This window comes from Panthera onca, chromosome B4, assembly GCF_046562875.1.
Source record: "Panthera onca isolate mPanOnc1 chromosome B4, mPanOnc1 haplotype 2, whole genome shotgun sequence".
Classification (NCBI taxonomy): domain Eukaryota; kingdom Metazoa; phylum Chordata; class Mammalia; order Carnivora; family Felidae; genus Panthera; species Panthera onca.
Window position 1 is genome coordinate 67,680,878 of NC_138345.1, and position 17,055 is coordinate 67,697,932.

The 17,055-nt window shown below is 36.8% G+C and overlaps 1 long non-coding RNA gene across 1 annotated transcript; it reads left to right on the forward strand.

Annotated features, from left to right (window-relative positions):
- Positions 1-8,725: 8,725 nt before the first annotated feature.
- On the forward strand, positions 8,726-16,655 carry LOC132694517 (uncharacterized). The gene is made up of 3 exons (XR_009617337.2): positions 8,726-8,867; positions 12,351-12,377; positions 16,250-16,655. It is a non-coding gene; the product is annotated as an uncharacterized LOC132694517 (long non-coding RNA).
- The last annotated feature ends 400 nt before the right edge of the window (positions 16,656-17,055 follow it).

Here is a 17,055-nt window from a genome sequence, read left to right on the forward strand (position 1 = left end):
ATGATCTCCCTGGGGCTACGTGTTCCAGGCCCCCTGGAGATTAATGTGTGCCCTGACCTGAGTGAAGGAAGGCTTGTTCTGATCTTCCCTAAAGTGGCGCACAGAAAACACCACTTTAGATAACTAATAGAGATGACCTGTGCACAGGAGTTCCCATTTTAGATAACTACCTGTTGGCTTCATCCCAATGCCCCTTGCTTTACAAAAACTGTGGATCACGGTCCAAACTGGGCTGAGAATAGCTGCACAACGCTGGGGTTGCCTGCTTCCACTTCAGTAAGTCACCCTGACTGACCCTGTCAATGTATCGAAGCAGCTTGCTTCACTTCTCGGTCTTAAAGTAGTTTCTTAGGGTGGAGGATACTTTACTGTCCCGCCTCCACCTTCTCACAACTATAAACCCAATTTCTTCGGTAGTTATTAACATGATAGTGAAAGAGATCTAGGACTTTGGACTATTTATTTTACTACAGGCAACTGAGCTGGTGAAATGAAACAAAACACAGCTGTTAGGGCATTTTCCCCTTATAATAATTGAGGGTGAATCTGGACTAGAAGTTTCAAATGGTGGTAACTTTTTCCTAACCATCAGTATTTCCCCAGTTTTACTGTACTGTGTCTAACTCAATATATTATATTGAAGTAAATCTCTTTATAAAGGGCTTCAATACTAAAATGTGTTTATCATTATTATTGCCATTATTATTTAATGTAATCTTTATTTTTGACCGCAATAAGTTATTCCTTAAATTACTTATTCAATATTTAGTGAGTACCTAGCATGTTCCAAGCTCTTTTCTAGGCACTGGGACTCTGCAGCCAAGAAAACACATAAAAATCCCTGTCCTAATTGAATTTAAATTCTAGATCAAGCTAGGGTGGCTCAGTCAGTTAAGCATCTGACTTTAGCTCAGTCATGATCTCGTGGTCCATGTATTCAAGCCCCACATCGAACTCTGTGCCAACAGCTCAGAGTCTGGAGCCTGCTTTGGTTTCTATGTCTCCCTCTCTCTCTCTCTCTGTCTCTCTCTCTGCCCTCCCCGCCCCCTCTCAAAAATAAATAAATAAACGTTAAAAAATTCTAGTTCTAAAGACAGACAATAATTAAATGTATTAAACAGATTAATTAAAAATATACATTAGATGGTGGTAAAAGCTATGGAGAAAAATAGAACAGAGAGTAGAGGACAGGTCATGATCTCATGGTGGGGAGATTGAGCCCCTCATGGGGCTCCTTGCTGGGTGTGGAAGCTGCTTAAGATTTTCTCCCCCTCTTCCTCTGCTTCTCCCTTATGCTCTCTCCCCCTCTCTCTCAGAGAAAGAAAGAAAAGAAAGAAAGAAACAGAAAAAAAGAAAGGAAAAGAAGGAAAGAAAGAGAAGGAAAAAAAGGAAAGAAAGGAAAGAAAGAAAGAAAACAAGAAAGAAAGGAGATTAGAGGGAAGAAGTGCTGTTCGGTGAGGTTTGTAAAGTATTCAGAGAAGGTGTCCATGTGAAGCTGGTTTTTAAAGACTTAAATGAGATGAGGAAGTGATATCTATGGGAAGAATTAGCACTTATATAGGCATATTAAATGACTTAGAAGACATTTAAAAGAGCATTAATTTGTTTTGAAATTAAAATATTTAGTTTTAATAGTATAAAACATTGATGGTGCCAAAGGATTATGTTATGTAACTATCTTTTTGGACATCTGTTTAAAACATATGCAAACTATCCATATTTAAGAACTTTTATATATAGATAGGCTTTAACTCACTAAGGCTAAAGTTTAATCATAACCCTAAAAAAGGTTATTTTGGTGGAAAAATAATTACAGCATGTTGAAGTGGATACTAGCTATTTGCAAAGTATGTCATTAAAATGCAAGTTTTAATGAGGTGAAAGAGCACATTCTGTGGATACCTGAGGGGAGCGTATTCCAGGGAGCAGAGACAGCAAATGCAGACGCTCTGAGGTAGGACTGTCTAGTGAGCAACAGTGACAGCACAGAGGCCTCTGAGCAAAGTGTGACAGCACAGTTTGGAACAGGGAGAGTGAGAGCAAGCAGGCAGGAGGTGAGATCAGCATTGGGGCTGATGGAGTAGGGTCGTGGAGACCATAGTGCTGGTTTTATTTGTTGAGGGGGGGTTGGTCCCTGCAGGGTTTTGAGTAGAAGAATACATAGTATGAGTCAGTTTGCACAGGACCATGCTGGCTGATGTTCTGAGATTATAAAATGGAAACTAGCTGGAAGTCCACGGTAGTAATCTAGGTCAGAGGTGCTGGTGGCCTGAATGAGGGGAAGCAGAGGAGGTGGGTGAGATTTTAGTCTGGATGTATTTTAAATTGAGAATCAACAGGATTTTCTGATGCAATAGGTGTGCGTGGGAGGGATGGTGAAAGAAAATGAAAATTCAAGAATGGCTATACATTTTGGGGGAGGTAACCCAATTAACTGAGATAAAGAGGACACTGGGAGAAGCACATTTGTGGAGGGAGAGTTTGGAGTTTCATTCTGGGCACATTAAGTGTAGTTGCCTATTAGACACACAGGTGAAGATGTGGAAAATAAGCCTGCAGGCAGGGGAATAGTCCAGGGCTGGATTTATAAACCCGGAGGTCATGACTATCTGAGTGGTATGTAAATCCATAGAACTTGGGTACAATCACCAAGAGAGTGAAGTGTCTAGAGAAAAAGAAGAGCTCCAAAACTGAGTCTCAAGCCTTCATGTTCAGAAGTGCTGGAAATGAGGAGGATTCAGCAGAGGAGAATGAGAGGGAGCAGCAAAGGAAGAAGGAAAACCATGGAAATTGCAGAAATCAAAGTGTTCTAAGAAGGAAGAATTGATCAACCATGCATCAAATGTTGAGACGTCAATAAAATGAAGACTGACTACTCCCCACTGGATTCACAAAAGATCACCTGTGCTCTTTAGTTTTGTGCCATAATGGAGTGAGAGCTTAATGGGTCATGGGAGAATGAGAAATCAGGAACTGGGGTCAGTGAACACCAGTAACTCTTGTGAAGTCAAACACTTAGGGGGAGAAGAGAAATGGGAAAAGAGCAGGGAGGGAAGTAAATTCAACAACTTTTTTTTTAAAAAATAGCTTCATCAAGATATAGTTCAGATACCATAAAGTTAATTTTTGTTATATTTATTTTTCTTAGTAAGAACAAATAACAGCAAGTATTTATACTGTTGGAATTAATCCAAAAGAGAAAAGAAGCCTTAGTGATGTGGACAGAGGTGAACAAATTACTGGCATTAATGTTCTTGGAGGGAATCCAGTGTGCAAATGGGAGCATTGACCTTCCATGCTGGCACAGAGACTTCTTGTGTATTAACGAGAAGGCAGGCAGAACAGGGTCCAGACACCAGTAGATGGATATACTTGGGGATGGGAGTTTATAGAGTTTCTCCTTTGATGGCTTATATTTGCTCAGTAAAATTGGAAGTAGGGTCATTAACTGAGAGGGAAGATGGAAAGGAGGCATTGGATATAAGAGAAGAGAAGAGAAAATATGAAGAGTGTGAAAGCAAATAGACTAGAAAATATAAGTGCCTGACTATCTTAAGGGCCCATTTGGGGTAATAGATTTAAGAGAGACAATTAGCATGACTATATTTTTGTACTGTCATGTTCATCTGCATGGTTTAGGTAGGGAAAGGAAATGAGTTTAATTTAAACCATGGTTGGGGTTTTGCCAAGAAAGCAAGCACAGGGCGGGGTGAGGTGGGGGGACTCAATGGAATTAAGAGCACATGCAAGGGAATGATGATAATAACTCCCTGTAGAATGTAAGCCAAGTATGAGGGTACTTGAATTGTTGAGAGGAGTGAGGATAAATGAAATGAAGCAGGATCAATGGATTGTAGGCCCCAGGAGAACCAGCAGATTCTTGGAATCGCACTACTAGAATGAGTGACCTAGAAAGAGAAGTGGGTGACAAGACATTAGAATGCTTGAAATTGCATTTGACTTTTTCATAATGCATGTTCCACTTGGAATCCTCCGTGATTCTGCATGTCCAGGTTTTATCTACTTTTCTCAGGTTCAGTCCTTAGACTACCCTCTCCATGGAATTTTCCCTGATTCTCACAAGCTAAAAGAATGCCACCTTCCTTCGAGCTTCCATAGCATTTCAGCCGAACTCTGTTTATGGAAAAGTTCCCATCTTGCATGTATTCTTAGTTACCCCAAAGTCTCAAAGTAAGTTTATTCCCTTCTGGTCTATGTAGGCCACTGTTGACACATAGCAGAATAATAATGTTATAATGATAATCTGAGAAATGGGCTCTCTAAGACCACATCTCCTTCACAATGCAGTCATGTATGATTAAACAACAAATACATAAATGTCAAAAGGGAAACGTTGCCCCTTAACTATACTTTTTTTTTTCTGTGTTGGAGAAAAATCTTCAATACACAGTCTTTATCTGCAAAGTATTTAAACGGTCAGAGCTGGGGTTTAGACAAAGTCAGCGAAGTCGGTCTTTAGCCTCTCCAACCTGTTACCTCCTCTTCTGTTCTTGGAGTGCGTCCTCTCCACAGCACTCCTAAGTCTATTGTTTGCCCACCCTCAAATCCCTGCCCCATGAAGAAAACTCTGATACTGCACTGATGTCAGATTAAAAAATGCATGGCCTTCAGTAAATGCATTACCTTAAACAGGAGAATGCATTTAAAATATTTAAACCTGTTGAATTCTGTCCTGTTTCAAAATGACTTAAGGAATCACTTAGTAAACTAAGATTTGATGAGGACAGGAAACACATGAATAAAAGCATTCACTCTATATTGGTAAAGCCCCCTGAGAATGCAGGGCTCATTTATTTCCTTCAGGTTAGTTGAGAATGAGTGGATAAAGGGGAAGGAAAGGGATGCTTATCCATAGTTTTCCCCTTTTCCTGGGATTTTTCTGCTTTTCTGGAGAGATTAACTGAGAATTGTTTTCCCTTTGGCTACTGAAATCCTTTTCTTTTTTTATTTTATTTGAGGATAGTGGACACACAATGTTACATTAGTTTCATGTTTACAACCTAGTAATTTGACAAGTTTATACATTATGCTATGTTCCCCACAAATGTACTGAAACCGTTCCTTGACAGTGATTGGGAGCAGATGAGAAACAGAGACATCATCAAAGCTTTGGAGTTGGCCCTTCTATGTTTCAGGTCCACCTTTGATGGTCAGTCATCTCTACCCTGCTCAGCATGGACTAGACCTCAAGACCATGACTTGAACTTCCTCCTCCTACCCTAGAATATCTACATGTATAATTCATGGGTGGTATTTTCTATTTAATTTTATTTTTGTTCTATAACATTCTTTTTCTTTTGTTCTCATTTTCATGTCTTCTAGTTATTTATATACTTTATGATAAAGGTCATGGTAAACATGTAGATCATTGGAATATCATGTGTCCTTGTGAGTAATAAAGCATTACAGTAATAGTAGTGCATTGTATGTCTTAGTATATCTGCTCCTATACTTATACCTATGTGATAATTATATATTTCTGCAAGGAAATACCTAATAATATATTGGTAGGCAAAGAGTTCTTTGTTTCAAGGTAGGTTAATGTTTAAAATACATTTTGTTGTTAAGGGAGAGACAATATGACAATATTGAATCACACTATTTGAGTTTCTTGAGGTATTAAGACTTTTACAATGATTAATAGGGTACAGACAAACGTATACCATTGGCATATTTGGTTTTTAATCCTAGAGCTTTTTGTTCCTGCCTTTGCTGTTTGCACAAGGGTTGCAAGAAGGCATGGTCTGGGTTTGTCATGAGCTGGACCTGATCCAATATAGAAGATGTCACAGAAATAAGACACTAAACTGACTTGAAACGGATTTCATCTTTGGCATGCTATTATATTTATCTTTGCTCTATCATCACTAACTTTACCACACCTAGCCCATGATAAGAGACAGAGGTAATAGTGGGTATAAAACCTACGGTTACAGGGTCCCTCACAGATTTGGTTCTTCACGATGACTGGTCCCCATTTCTAGGTCCCAAATCACCACCATGAAGTTGATTTTTTTGTATTTGGTTGTGGCCCTTTGTGTCTTCTGCAAAGGTAAGGGACTAATTTAAATAATCATTTCAAATTTGATAGACCCATTTATGCACTTGCTTAAACGTTTAGTGTCAAACTTTTTCTCTATCATAAAATTTTCCTTTACCTCAGTAGGATAATGGTAAGGATAGTAGGATAATAAGAAAACTAGATTTTCATCCTACTCAGGCTTAATGAGTTTATTTTAAGGAAATATTAATGAATAGGTTACTCTAGATGCACATGGTATTACTTTTGTTATTTATCTTATCACAGTTTATCTTTTGATGACCCTATCTTGAACTTAAAATCCGCATTTAGACTAAAGACCCACACAGGTAATTGCAATTTTTACAAATCACCAATTAAAAGGCTGGTTTGTCACAAAAATTTTTTTTGTAGGGAAAATATTTCTTAAACTAACAACTTTTCTGGATATTTCACAAAGTCAGTTAATTAATTTCTAATATTAATCGAAAAGTAGGACATCATTAATTTTGTTAATTAAAAATTGAGCAAAATGGAAAAAAATCTTTAGAAACAAATGTATTTCTTGCTCTTTAGTTTATTTATAAACAGAGAAGAAAAGCAACAACATCTGAACATAAGGAAAAAAGTTCGGTAAAAGGGAGAAAATTCATTCTGTATCTAAATTTAAAATCTATTTTTTAAATTTGCGAGTAGAGTACTATTTACTTTTCTATGAGAAGCTAGAATGTGGAGGACTATGATTATTTGTTGTGATTAAGAGAAAATATTTTTATCCTTAATCCAACTACCTGGGAAATCATCTGATGGACCATTAGAAAATGACTATTGAAGTAATGGTGACTTTCATAATCTTATATATCAGTTTGTTATATTCTTTGCTTCTACTTTGCATAAATGTGTTTATTTCTTAAATAGCAATGCACAAAACACATTATTTTCAAAGCATTTATTAAATGATATTGTATCACAAAAAATGTTTTAAAAGTATTTAGTGAAGTATGTTAAGTTCACTGGAGAATTGGAAAGAATTTCTAAAGTAAATTCTTAAATATCTATGGTGGCTTTAAGAATGATTACGAATATTTAAATAGGATTTCCATAGATTGGTGATTTTTTTTTAATGTTTATTTATTTATTTTGAAAGAGAGAGCGAGCATGTGCATGAGTGGGGAAGATTGTAGAAAGGAAGGGAAAGAGAATCCCAAGCAGGCTCTGCACTGTCAGTGCAAAGCCTGTCCTGGGGCTCAATCTCATGAACCGTGAGATCATGACCTGAGCCGAAATCAAGAGTTGGACATTTAACCAACCGAGCCACCCAGGCACTCTGGTTGTTGTTTTTTTTTTTTTTTTTTTAAACAAAAACAAGAGATTATATGTATTAATAAAGCCATGTTGAGATATAAGAAACATAGCTAGAAAACGTTCTGCAGAAATTCCAGGTGTCTTAGTTGAAATGAATTTTTGTTCCTTAGTCAATTAGCTCCATAGTCCAAACAGACTCCCTTTATTTTCTTTACATTATAGAATGGTAAAGACTTCATGAGTGGAAGTTGGTAAAGGCAGATATTTGGGAGGCATTATGTGTTCAATCAAAAGAAAAAATTACATTGTTTAACCATAACTGTACTAAGAAAAGGAAAAAACAAAACAAAACAAAATAAAACAGTACCCTGGCTAAGTGGAAAAAAACTTTAGTGATATGAAATATAGAACTGACATGAAATAGATATGTATAATCAAGTATTATTTTTTAATGTTTATTTGTTTTTATATTTTTTAAGTTTACTTATTTTGAGAGAGAGCAAGAGACAGTGAGAGTGTGGGGAGGAGCAGAAGGAGACGGACAGAGAGATTGAGAGAGAGAGAGAGAGAGAGAGAGAGAGAGAGAGAATCCCAAGCAGTCTCCCATCGCCAGCACAGAGCCCAATGCAGGACTCGACATGGGGCTTGAACTCAGGAACCATGAGATCATGACCTGAATGGAAATCAAAAGTCGGAGACTCAACCAACTGAACCACCCAGGCGCCCCTATTTATTTATTTTTGAGAAAGAGAGTGAGAGAGTGCAAGCAGGGGAGAGGCAGAGAAAGACGGAAACAGAGAATCCCAAGCAGGCTCTGTGCTGTCAGTACAGAACCAGATGTTGGGCTTGAACCCATGAACTGTGAGATCATGACCGAAGCTGAAATCAAGGGTTGGATGTTTAACCCACTGAGCCACACAGGCACCCTGACCGAGTATTATTTTTCCTGCATTATCCTGTTTTCTCAGTAGAGTAAAATCTATATAATTACTTTTTCTTTCTTGTTCTTTTCTCCTTTTCTTTCTTTTTTTTTTTTTTTCGTCTTTTGTCTAATTCACTGCTTGTGAAGACACTAACCAGAAATATTTAGGGCAAAATCAAATCAGGTGAAATTTCAATCAGAAAATATACTTCAGATTAACAGCAGTAAAAGGCTTTGATAATGTGAAAAAGATATAAAATACTGACTAATATAAATTTGTGGTTTTAATTTATTTGGCCATATGTTTTTCCAGTGAGTTGACATTGAAAACTTAGATTTTTTAAGTATGTTGATAGGTAAATAAATTACCTACATTTACATAAGAAAGCTCCAAAATAATAAATTAATGCTGAAAAATAATAATTTTCAGATATAAAAAGTAGATTGCTTGGATTGAACTTAAAAGAATGGAAACAAGAAGAATATTATTTTCTTATAAAAAATATGGTAGGGAGAAGTATAAAATGACCTAATTGTTAACACTTTTTCTTCTTCTTTTTTTAATAGATGGAGAAGCCCTATTTTACAGACAAGAATCAGGTCTGTATCTTCCAGAAATTTATCTTTACTTTGAGACATCAAGGTGTATTCTGAGCCTGCGTCTTTTGGAACATAGGGATTTTTTTTTACAGGTTTATTGAGATACAATTGACATATAACACTTCATAAATTTAAGATATACAACATGATTTGATACATGTGTACGTTGTAAAATGATTACCACAATACGGTTATTCAACACCCTTAACATCTCACATAATCATCTTTTTGTGTGTATGTGTGGTGAGAATTTTTAAGATCTATTCTCTTAGCAACTGTCAAGTATACAATACAGTATTACTAACTACAGTTAAAGAGCTATTAATTAGATCCCCAGAACCTATTCATCTTAGAACTAGAAGTTTGCACCCTTTGATAAACATCACCCCATTTGTCCCAACGCCCAATCCCTGGAAGACACCATTTTACTTTGTTTCTGTGAGTTCAATGTTTTTAGATTCCACATACAAATGAGATTATACAGTATTTGTCTTTCTCTGTCTGACTTTTTCCCTTAGCATAATGTCTTAAGGTCCATCCATGTTGTCCCAAATGGCAGAATTTTCTTTTATTATGGTTGAATAGTATTCCATGTGTATATATGCGATACTTTCTTTAGCCATTTGTCTGTCGATGGACACTTAGGTTGTTGGCTATTATCAATGATGTTGGAATGAACATGGTAGTGTCGATACTTCCTTGAGATAGTGATTCCATTTCCTTTTGGATATTTACCCAGAAGTGGAATTTCTGGGTCGTATGGTCATTCTATTTTTATTTTTTAAAAACCTCCATACCATTTACTCTAATAGCTGAACCAGTTTACATTCTTGCCATTATAGAAATCAGAAATCAATGTGTTTTGTATAAACTTGATTTGGGAATGAAATACTATGACTCCTTACTCATTTATCTCACATGATTGTAAACTCCTCACGTATAGGATTTTGGTCTATGATTTTTGTTGGGTATTCACAATACTGAGAACAGTAGCTGTAATGAAACAGGTAATTAGATCATACTTGTTTTGAATTAGAAATATAATTTGGGATTGTTTACAGTGTTCGTTCTGCATACAAGAATTTTCCATATGAAAATAACCAACTTTTTGCAAAGTAAAATTTCTGAAATGAACTGCAGATACTCTATCTTTTTACCCAAGAATACAAGGAACTTCTGAACACAGCCTAATCTTTTTGGGGAGACATAAAAGTGAATTCCAATTATCACATTATATATCATGCAATGATGCCCTTGAGATCTAATGCTGTGTGGAAGATAGTTGGGCCCTACCCTAAAGATGGTTTCTAAGTATATGCTTTTGATTTGCCTTTCTGTCTTTCCATTTCTATTGAACATTTAACTCTGTATCTTTTTTTAAAATGTTTATTTATCTTAGAGAGAGAGAGAGAGAGTGAGCAAAGGAGGGGCAGAAAAAGAGGGAGACACAGAATCTGAAGCAGGCTCCAGGATCTGAGCTGTCAGCACAGAGCCCCACATGAGGCTTGAACCCACAAGCCATTAGATCATACCCTGAACTGAAGTCTGATGCTTAACCGATTGCGACACCCAGGCACCCCATTAATTCTGTGTCTTGATAGGGTTATTATGTCTGTTTTTTATGCCCAGTTCCAATTTTTATTCCTTGCTTTCAGTCTGTTGGGATGATAATACCATTGATTCAAGCTCATTAGTCTTTTTTTTTTTTTTCAATGTTTATTTATTTATTTTGAGAGAGAGAGAGAACACGAGCAGGAGAGGGGCAGAGAAGGGGGAGAAAGAATCTCAAGCAGGCACTGCACTGTCAGTGTGGACCTGATGTGGGGCTGTTCCCAAGAATGGTGAGATCATGACCTGCATCAAAATCAAGAGTCCTGAGCCGCTCAGGCACCCCAAGCTCATTAGTCTTGCATCTGTTTTAAGAGAAAGTGTGCTGAGTGGGGCCCATGGGATTTCTTTCTGATGGGTAAAATTCATGCATGGGTTTTGTAACACCTCTATTTATTGCAAGAGGATTTGGGAATGACTTTTGGACTACAAACTACATTTTAAATAATTAGAATTTTCCAGGTATTTAACCTATATGGAGAATGTTATTGTACAATTTTCTTTCAAAGGATTTATATTAAGCATCTCCAGACCATTTCTTCATAGCCTTTGGCTAAATATGTGTATATGTAGTTGTATGTGTAATTACATACAACTTGGTTTTGGCAACAATTTATCAGAACACATGGGAAACTCTTTATCTTATAACTGGCTCTGTTTCTGGTTTGACTTAATTTATGCCTTTGTTTCTGGCATAGGTTTGCTGACTGTAAGTCCTGGATTTTCTTGGACAGTCCAATTTCTGCAAGTTTTTCTTATTTGAATGATGTAGGCAGTTTGGTTTTAGGAAATTTTTGAAGATTATAGAGCATAGAGAAACATAAAAAAAATCTACAATCCATTAAGTACCAAAATTAAAATGTTATAAAAAAATGTGTGTTTTTTTTTTTTTGAGGTTTCTTGAATGTGAATTTATGCAAAATTCTATTGCTATTGTTAAATTTGTTTTTATATTTGAGAGAGACAGAGACAGAGAGAGAGAGAATGAGCAGGGGAGGGGCAGAGAAAGAGGGAGACAGAGGATCTGAAGCAAGCTCCGTGCTGACAGCAGATGCCCATTGCAGGACTTGAACCCATGAACCGTGAGATCATGACCCGAGCTGAAGTCCAATGCTTAACCAACTGAGCTACCCAGGCACTCCACCATTGTTAAATGTTTTATTTCACATAATTTTTGAAAAAAATCTCTGGGAAACCAGTGCTTTTATGTATATGATAAAAATAGGTTTATCTTTAAATATAACATAATATGTGTACTTCTATGTAAATTGTCATTCATTATACTCACTCTTATTGTGAGTTTTTGACTCAGTTATACTATAACTTGACAAGCTTGCAAATTAGCATGCCATTTACTTAAATATGAAGAAAATTCACCTTGATGATAAGAAATCATTCGTAAGTAGCATGTACATGACTTGTATATTCAGTGGTACAATAGAAATTGTAGAATTTTATTCAAATTAACTAGTTATATCCAGTATTTTTGAAAAAATCTTTTAACTAAAACTTCTGAATTTCACAACAGAATAGTAATTAATGCTTTACACCTTTTCAGCCATCCCAGAATTATTGTTTGTTTGTTTGTTTGTTTGTTTGTTTTTGCTATGCTCTAATTCCTCCAACTAGGCTGTATTTTAAACCGGCTGGAGGACCAGTGGAGACTTTACCCTTTATGGGGGTGTTCTGGAGGGGTATAAATACACCAGGGTCAATGGATAATTACTATATTCACGCCTGAGTATTGAATTCAGTGAGAATATCTGTGGGAACACTTCCCAAGGACAAGAAATGGCTGTAATCAAAATTCACTTTCTGTTGGCAAATCTGTCAGAGAAACTACTAATGACAGCAATTCTCCTTGTTTTTCTTCAGATGGAAAAATAGCTGAAAGCACATCAGGTAAATTGCTTTTTTTTTTCTTATACTGTTTATACTAAACAATAATAAAGTGACTGCTTTTATTTCGAGGGAAGATAGATCTCCTCTGAAAAAACACTAAAACATTTAAAATGAAATATTCCTTGTTACAAACAAACATACTCTAGTGTGTTTTTATAGAATCTGGGCCAGATATTTTAATAATTAGTCTCATAAAGGTGGTGACATTTAAAATAGAAAATTTTTAGGGGCGCCTGGGTGGCTTGGTCGGTTAAGCGTCCGACTTCGGCTCAGGTCATGATCTCACGGTCTGTGAGTTCGAGCCCCGCGTCGGGCTCTGTGCTGACAGCTCAGAGCCTGGAGCCTGTTTCAGATTCTGTGTCTCCCTCTCTCTCTGCCCCTCCCCTGTTCATGCTCTGTCTCTCTCTGTCTCAAAAATAAATAAATGTTAAAAAAAAAATTAAAAAAATAAAAAATAAAAATAAAATAGAAAATTTTTAAACCTGTAAGTGAAATGTGGATCTAGATTTAAGGATTTACGTTCCTTAAATAAGTACTTTGTATTACAGGATTGATTTCTTAGTGAATTGTTTTAATTAAAATTGATCCTAGTCCTATTAGTGGTACTACAGATTCCCTCAGAACATTGAATAACATTGAATATGACCCATTATTTTGTTTCCCTATCCACCAATATGAAAAATTGGCCACAACAAATCAAGACTGCATTTATGTTTTTTTCTTAAATCTAACAAAAGGATTTTTGCTAATGTCAGTATAGATTGAATTTGATTCTGGTCTAACATATATACCAATCAAAATAGCCCAAGATTACTTTTATATGTTTTTATTATGTGATATTTTAGATCTCTGTGTCTTTCTACAACCTAAATACAATAAAATGCAATTGGAAAATGTGTTCTTTGAGAAAAAGGCAAACTGAGAATAAGTAGCAGGTCAGTTGTCTCAAAGACCTCAAAATCACCTTATCGTAACTATGGACAGGTTCATTAGGTTTCACTATAATGATAGAACAAGAGTTTATCTACTTCCAAGTGCACAAAATCTGAATGTTAATTAGAATAGTCTTGAGCATTCTTCTGAAAGTCCTTATTCAAGAAGTTTGAATGAAGAGAGGGAGAACTTGGAATTCTATACTTCTCTGAGAATCTTCTGAAATTATTAGCAATTGAGTTTTTTCCTGTGTCTTTCAGGGAACGTTGCAAGTCTGGGTATTATTTGGGAGGGACTTGAGGATCTTTGAGGCTAGAGCTGCATTGGATGAATAAAAATGCCAAGCAAAGATGCTTCAACCAGCCACTCTACCAGCCAACATAAAACTGGTCAAACTCCAGAGCAATGTTATCCCCCACAATCTTTATTCCTTAATGAGACAAAGATTCACATATTTGAGAAAAGTATCCATAAGGCAGTATAGGACTTTGTTTTTTGATATTTTTAGATTTTACTGGTTTCAGACAATGTAACTTGTTTGTTGCCATTCCTTTTAAAAATCTCCCCTTCTCTGTGGTTCATCCATATTCACCTCTGTCATCCATCAGTTTTTCTCTATAGAATGAAGGTAGAGGAACAGAATTATATCTATTTCTTTTTTCTATTTCATGTTGTGGTCTGAAGTGTAAGTTAACTCTTCCAAAAATTTGTGCAAAATGTATGCAATATAAATGAATAAATTGTACCTATCTTTGAGCTATGAGGTAAACATTTTATTTATCTTTAAGCATTGTATAAGCAATCTATCTTTAAACGGGGTGATGGCATTATACAGTTTGCATAAGAAAAAAGGATTTCTTGGCAGATTTTACCTTGCGATCTTAGACAAGTCATGAAACCTTTTTTAAGTATCAGTTTTCTCATCTACAAGTGAGGAAATGATAATAGTATCACCCTTACAGGAGGCTGTGAGGATTAAAGAGATAGGATATGGAAGGTACTGTTACATGTCTAAGATGTGGTACATACAAAACACACACTAACCATTACTGCTAGTCACCCTGATGACAATGTATTTCTGAGTAAGTTTTGTATATAAAAAAGGGACAAATAAGTTAGTAGAAACAAACATGGCCCACTGGCTAAGATACCAAGCCATTCATTTCAACAATAGAATGAATAAGTTCAGTGGAAACATTGGTTTAATAAAATGAAAGATCTAATATACCTATGGGGTTGAACTCAGGAGAGGTATAAGTATAGTGAATATTTATCATGATTTAATAAATTAAATAAAAATTCTACATGAGTTTGATGTGATGTTTGTTGAGTAGAATAAAATACATTGAAAGATACGGTCTCTCTATCCAGTACTTATTTTTTTTACAAGTTTATCTATTTTTGAGAGAGAGAGAGAGACAGAGCCTGAGTGGCGGAGGCCAGAGAGAGAGAGGGAGACACAGAATCTGAAGCAGGTTCCAAGCTCTGAGCTGTCAGCAGAGAGCCCCACGTGGGGCTCGAACCCACAAACCGTGAGATCATGACCAGAGCCAACTGAGCCAAAGTTGGGTGCTTAACTGACCCAGGCACCCTAGCTCCATACTGAGTACTTATTATCATTTATTATGTAGTCTCCATTTAACAGACAAAGAAACTTTGTTTCATAAGTATTAAATGTATCCAGGGGCATAGCCAGGAGCAAGAATAGCACATGCATAAATAAAGGAACAAAATTTAAAATAAAATGTTTTTTTTTCTTCCAACTTGACAAAAATCTATTTGTCACCACTTAGAAGGCCTGATTATAATTGCAGAGTTTTCAGATCACTGGATTCCATGCAGGAGCCAAGTGGGTAGTGGCCTTGCCAATGTGTCCATCTCCCTGCTCTTTCCATTTCTGGCTTTGTCCTACACAGAGAGATACCCTTGCCTGCGTGTCTCAGCACAATCTGTTTCTTCTGCAAACAGGCACTCCCTGATCATTCCCCCCAGGCCTAGAGATTCTCGTCACTGCAGTGTGGTCTCACCTTAGGGGAATGGTCTTGGGAAGGATGCTTATGAAGATCCTGAGAACAGGCTTGGGACTATAGGGCTCTGGGGACTTAGTAGGGTCTACAGTGAGGGACGGAGGAGGGCACAGGCTCTGGGTTGGTGTATCTTGACCCCTCTGCCCTTTTGTCCCCCTTTTGTTTTTTTAAATTTATTTTTGAGAGAGAAAGCATGAGCTGGGGAGAGGCAGGGAGAGAGGGAGTCAGGAACTGAAGCGGGCTCTGCACTGACAGCAGAGAGCCCAATGAGGGGTTCGAACTCATGAGGCATGAGATCATGACCTGAGCCAGAGTTGGTCGCTTAGCTGACTAAGCCACCAGGTGTCCCTGACCCCTCTGCCTTTATTCTTTGCCCTCCAAGGAGAACCATGGCATGAAGAAGGTCAGAGTGAGACTTGAGTGGTTCCAAGTAGGAACCCCTCTTGCTTGAGTCTAAGAGAGACATTGTCAAAGGCCATTCTGATGGCAGGTCTGGGAGTCCAGATGGGTTTGATTCAAAAGCCTATAGGTTTCCCACGACTGAATGCTGCCTTATTTCTCTCTGCTTTGGCATCAAACTAAGATATTTAGATATTAAGATTCAGAATCTAGACACCTGGGATACCTTAGTGACGAAAACAGGCAAAAAACCTTGAGTTCATAGAGCTTAAAATCTAGATGAAGGAGACAGTCAATAAGCAATAAACATAAGTAGTAAACACGGTATATTACAAGGTGATAGAATCTCTGGAATAAATTAAAGTAATACAATGATAATTGGGAGCATTAGAATGGGGGTGGCAATTTTAAATTGTCAGAGTATACCTCATTGAGATGGCATTTAAGCTGATACCTGAAGGAAGTGAATGCTATAATTTATAAATAAATACTTTCACCTTTTTTTCTTTGCAGAAAAACAGAAAAGAGAATTAGGTATGTTATCTTAACTTTACCAGCTCTTACTAAGCCAAGGACAGCGTGGTTTCAACACAACAGACAATTTTGATGGGGGAAGGTGGGACACTGGAACTCGGGGCCTAGCAATGGCGAGGAAAACAGCTGGAGAGGTGTCTGCCCTGTCTGTGAGAAGAATGTCTAGCACACAACAGTGAAATCTTCACAGCTCTATTTATCTCTCTTTGTTGAAGTCTTAGAACCATGACAAAAAGATATGGTTATGGCAATGAAGTCAATATGCAGTGTATGTAACTCCAAGGACTGCCAGAAAAATGAGGAAAAAACATATGCTTTCAAAGCGTCACAATCAAATCACCTTCTTGTGCTAGCAATACAGGTTTCAAACATGATCTTCTGTTATTCACATTAGGTGGCTTTTTGTTCAGTAATTTGAACTTTGCTGACCCAAACAGAAGAAAGAAATCTCTTGTTGGTTCACTCCTTGACCTTGGATTTAATGCTCGCGAAAGGGCTGAAGATCGGTGGAGAAAACATCGAGATACTGATAGTTTAGTGTTAAAAGACACTCCAGCAGGTACTGTTAGAGAAAAATGCTTACCTAGGAAACAAGTGCTTTTTTTCATTTAGGACAACCTGATAATTTTTGTATTATTTGCAGCACATGGCCTTAATATTAATAGTGGAGAATATAAAAAAAACTAATTTCAGGGCCAATGAGACTGATGAATTCTGTCTTTAGAGAATTTTAGCCAAGATGTTTATATTAAGTTACATTTTTTCCTGATAGGTTTAATTTTCTT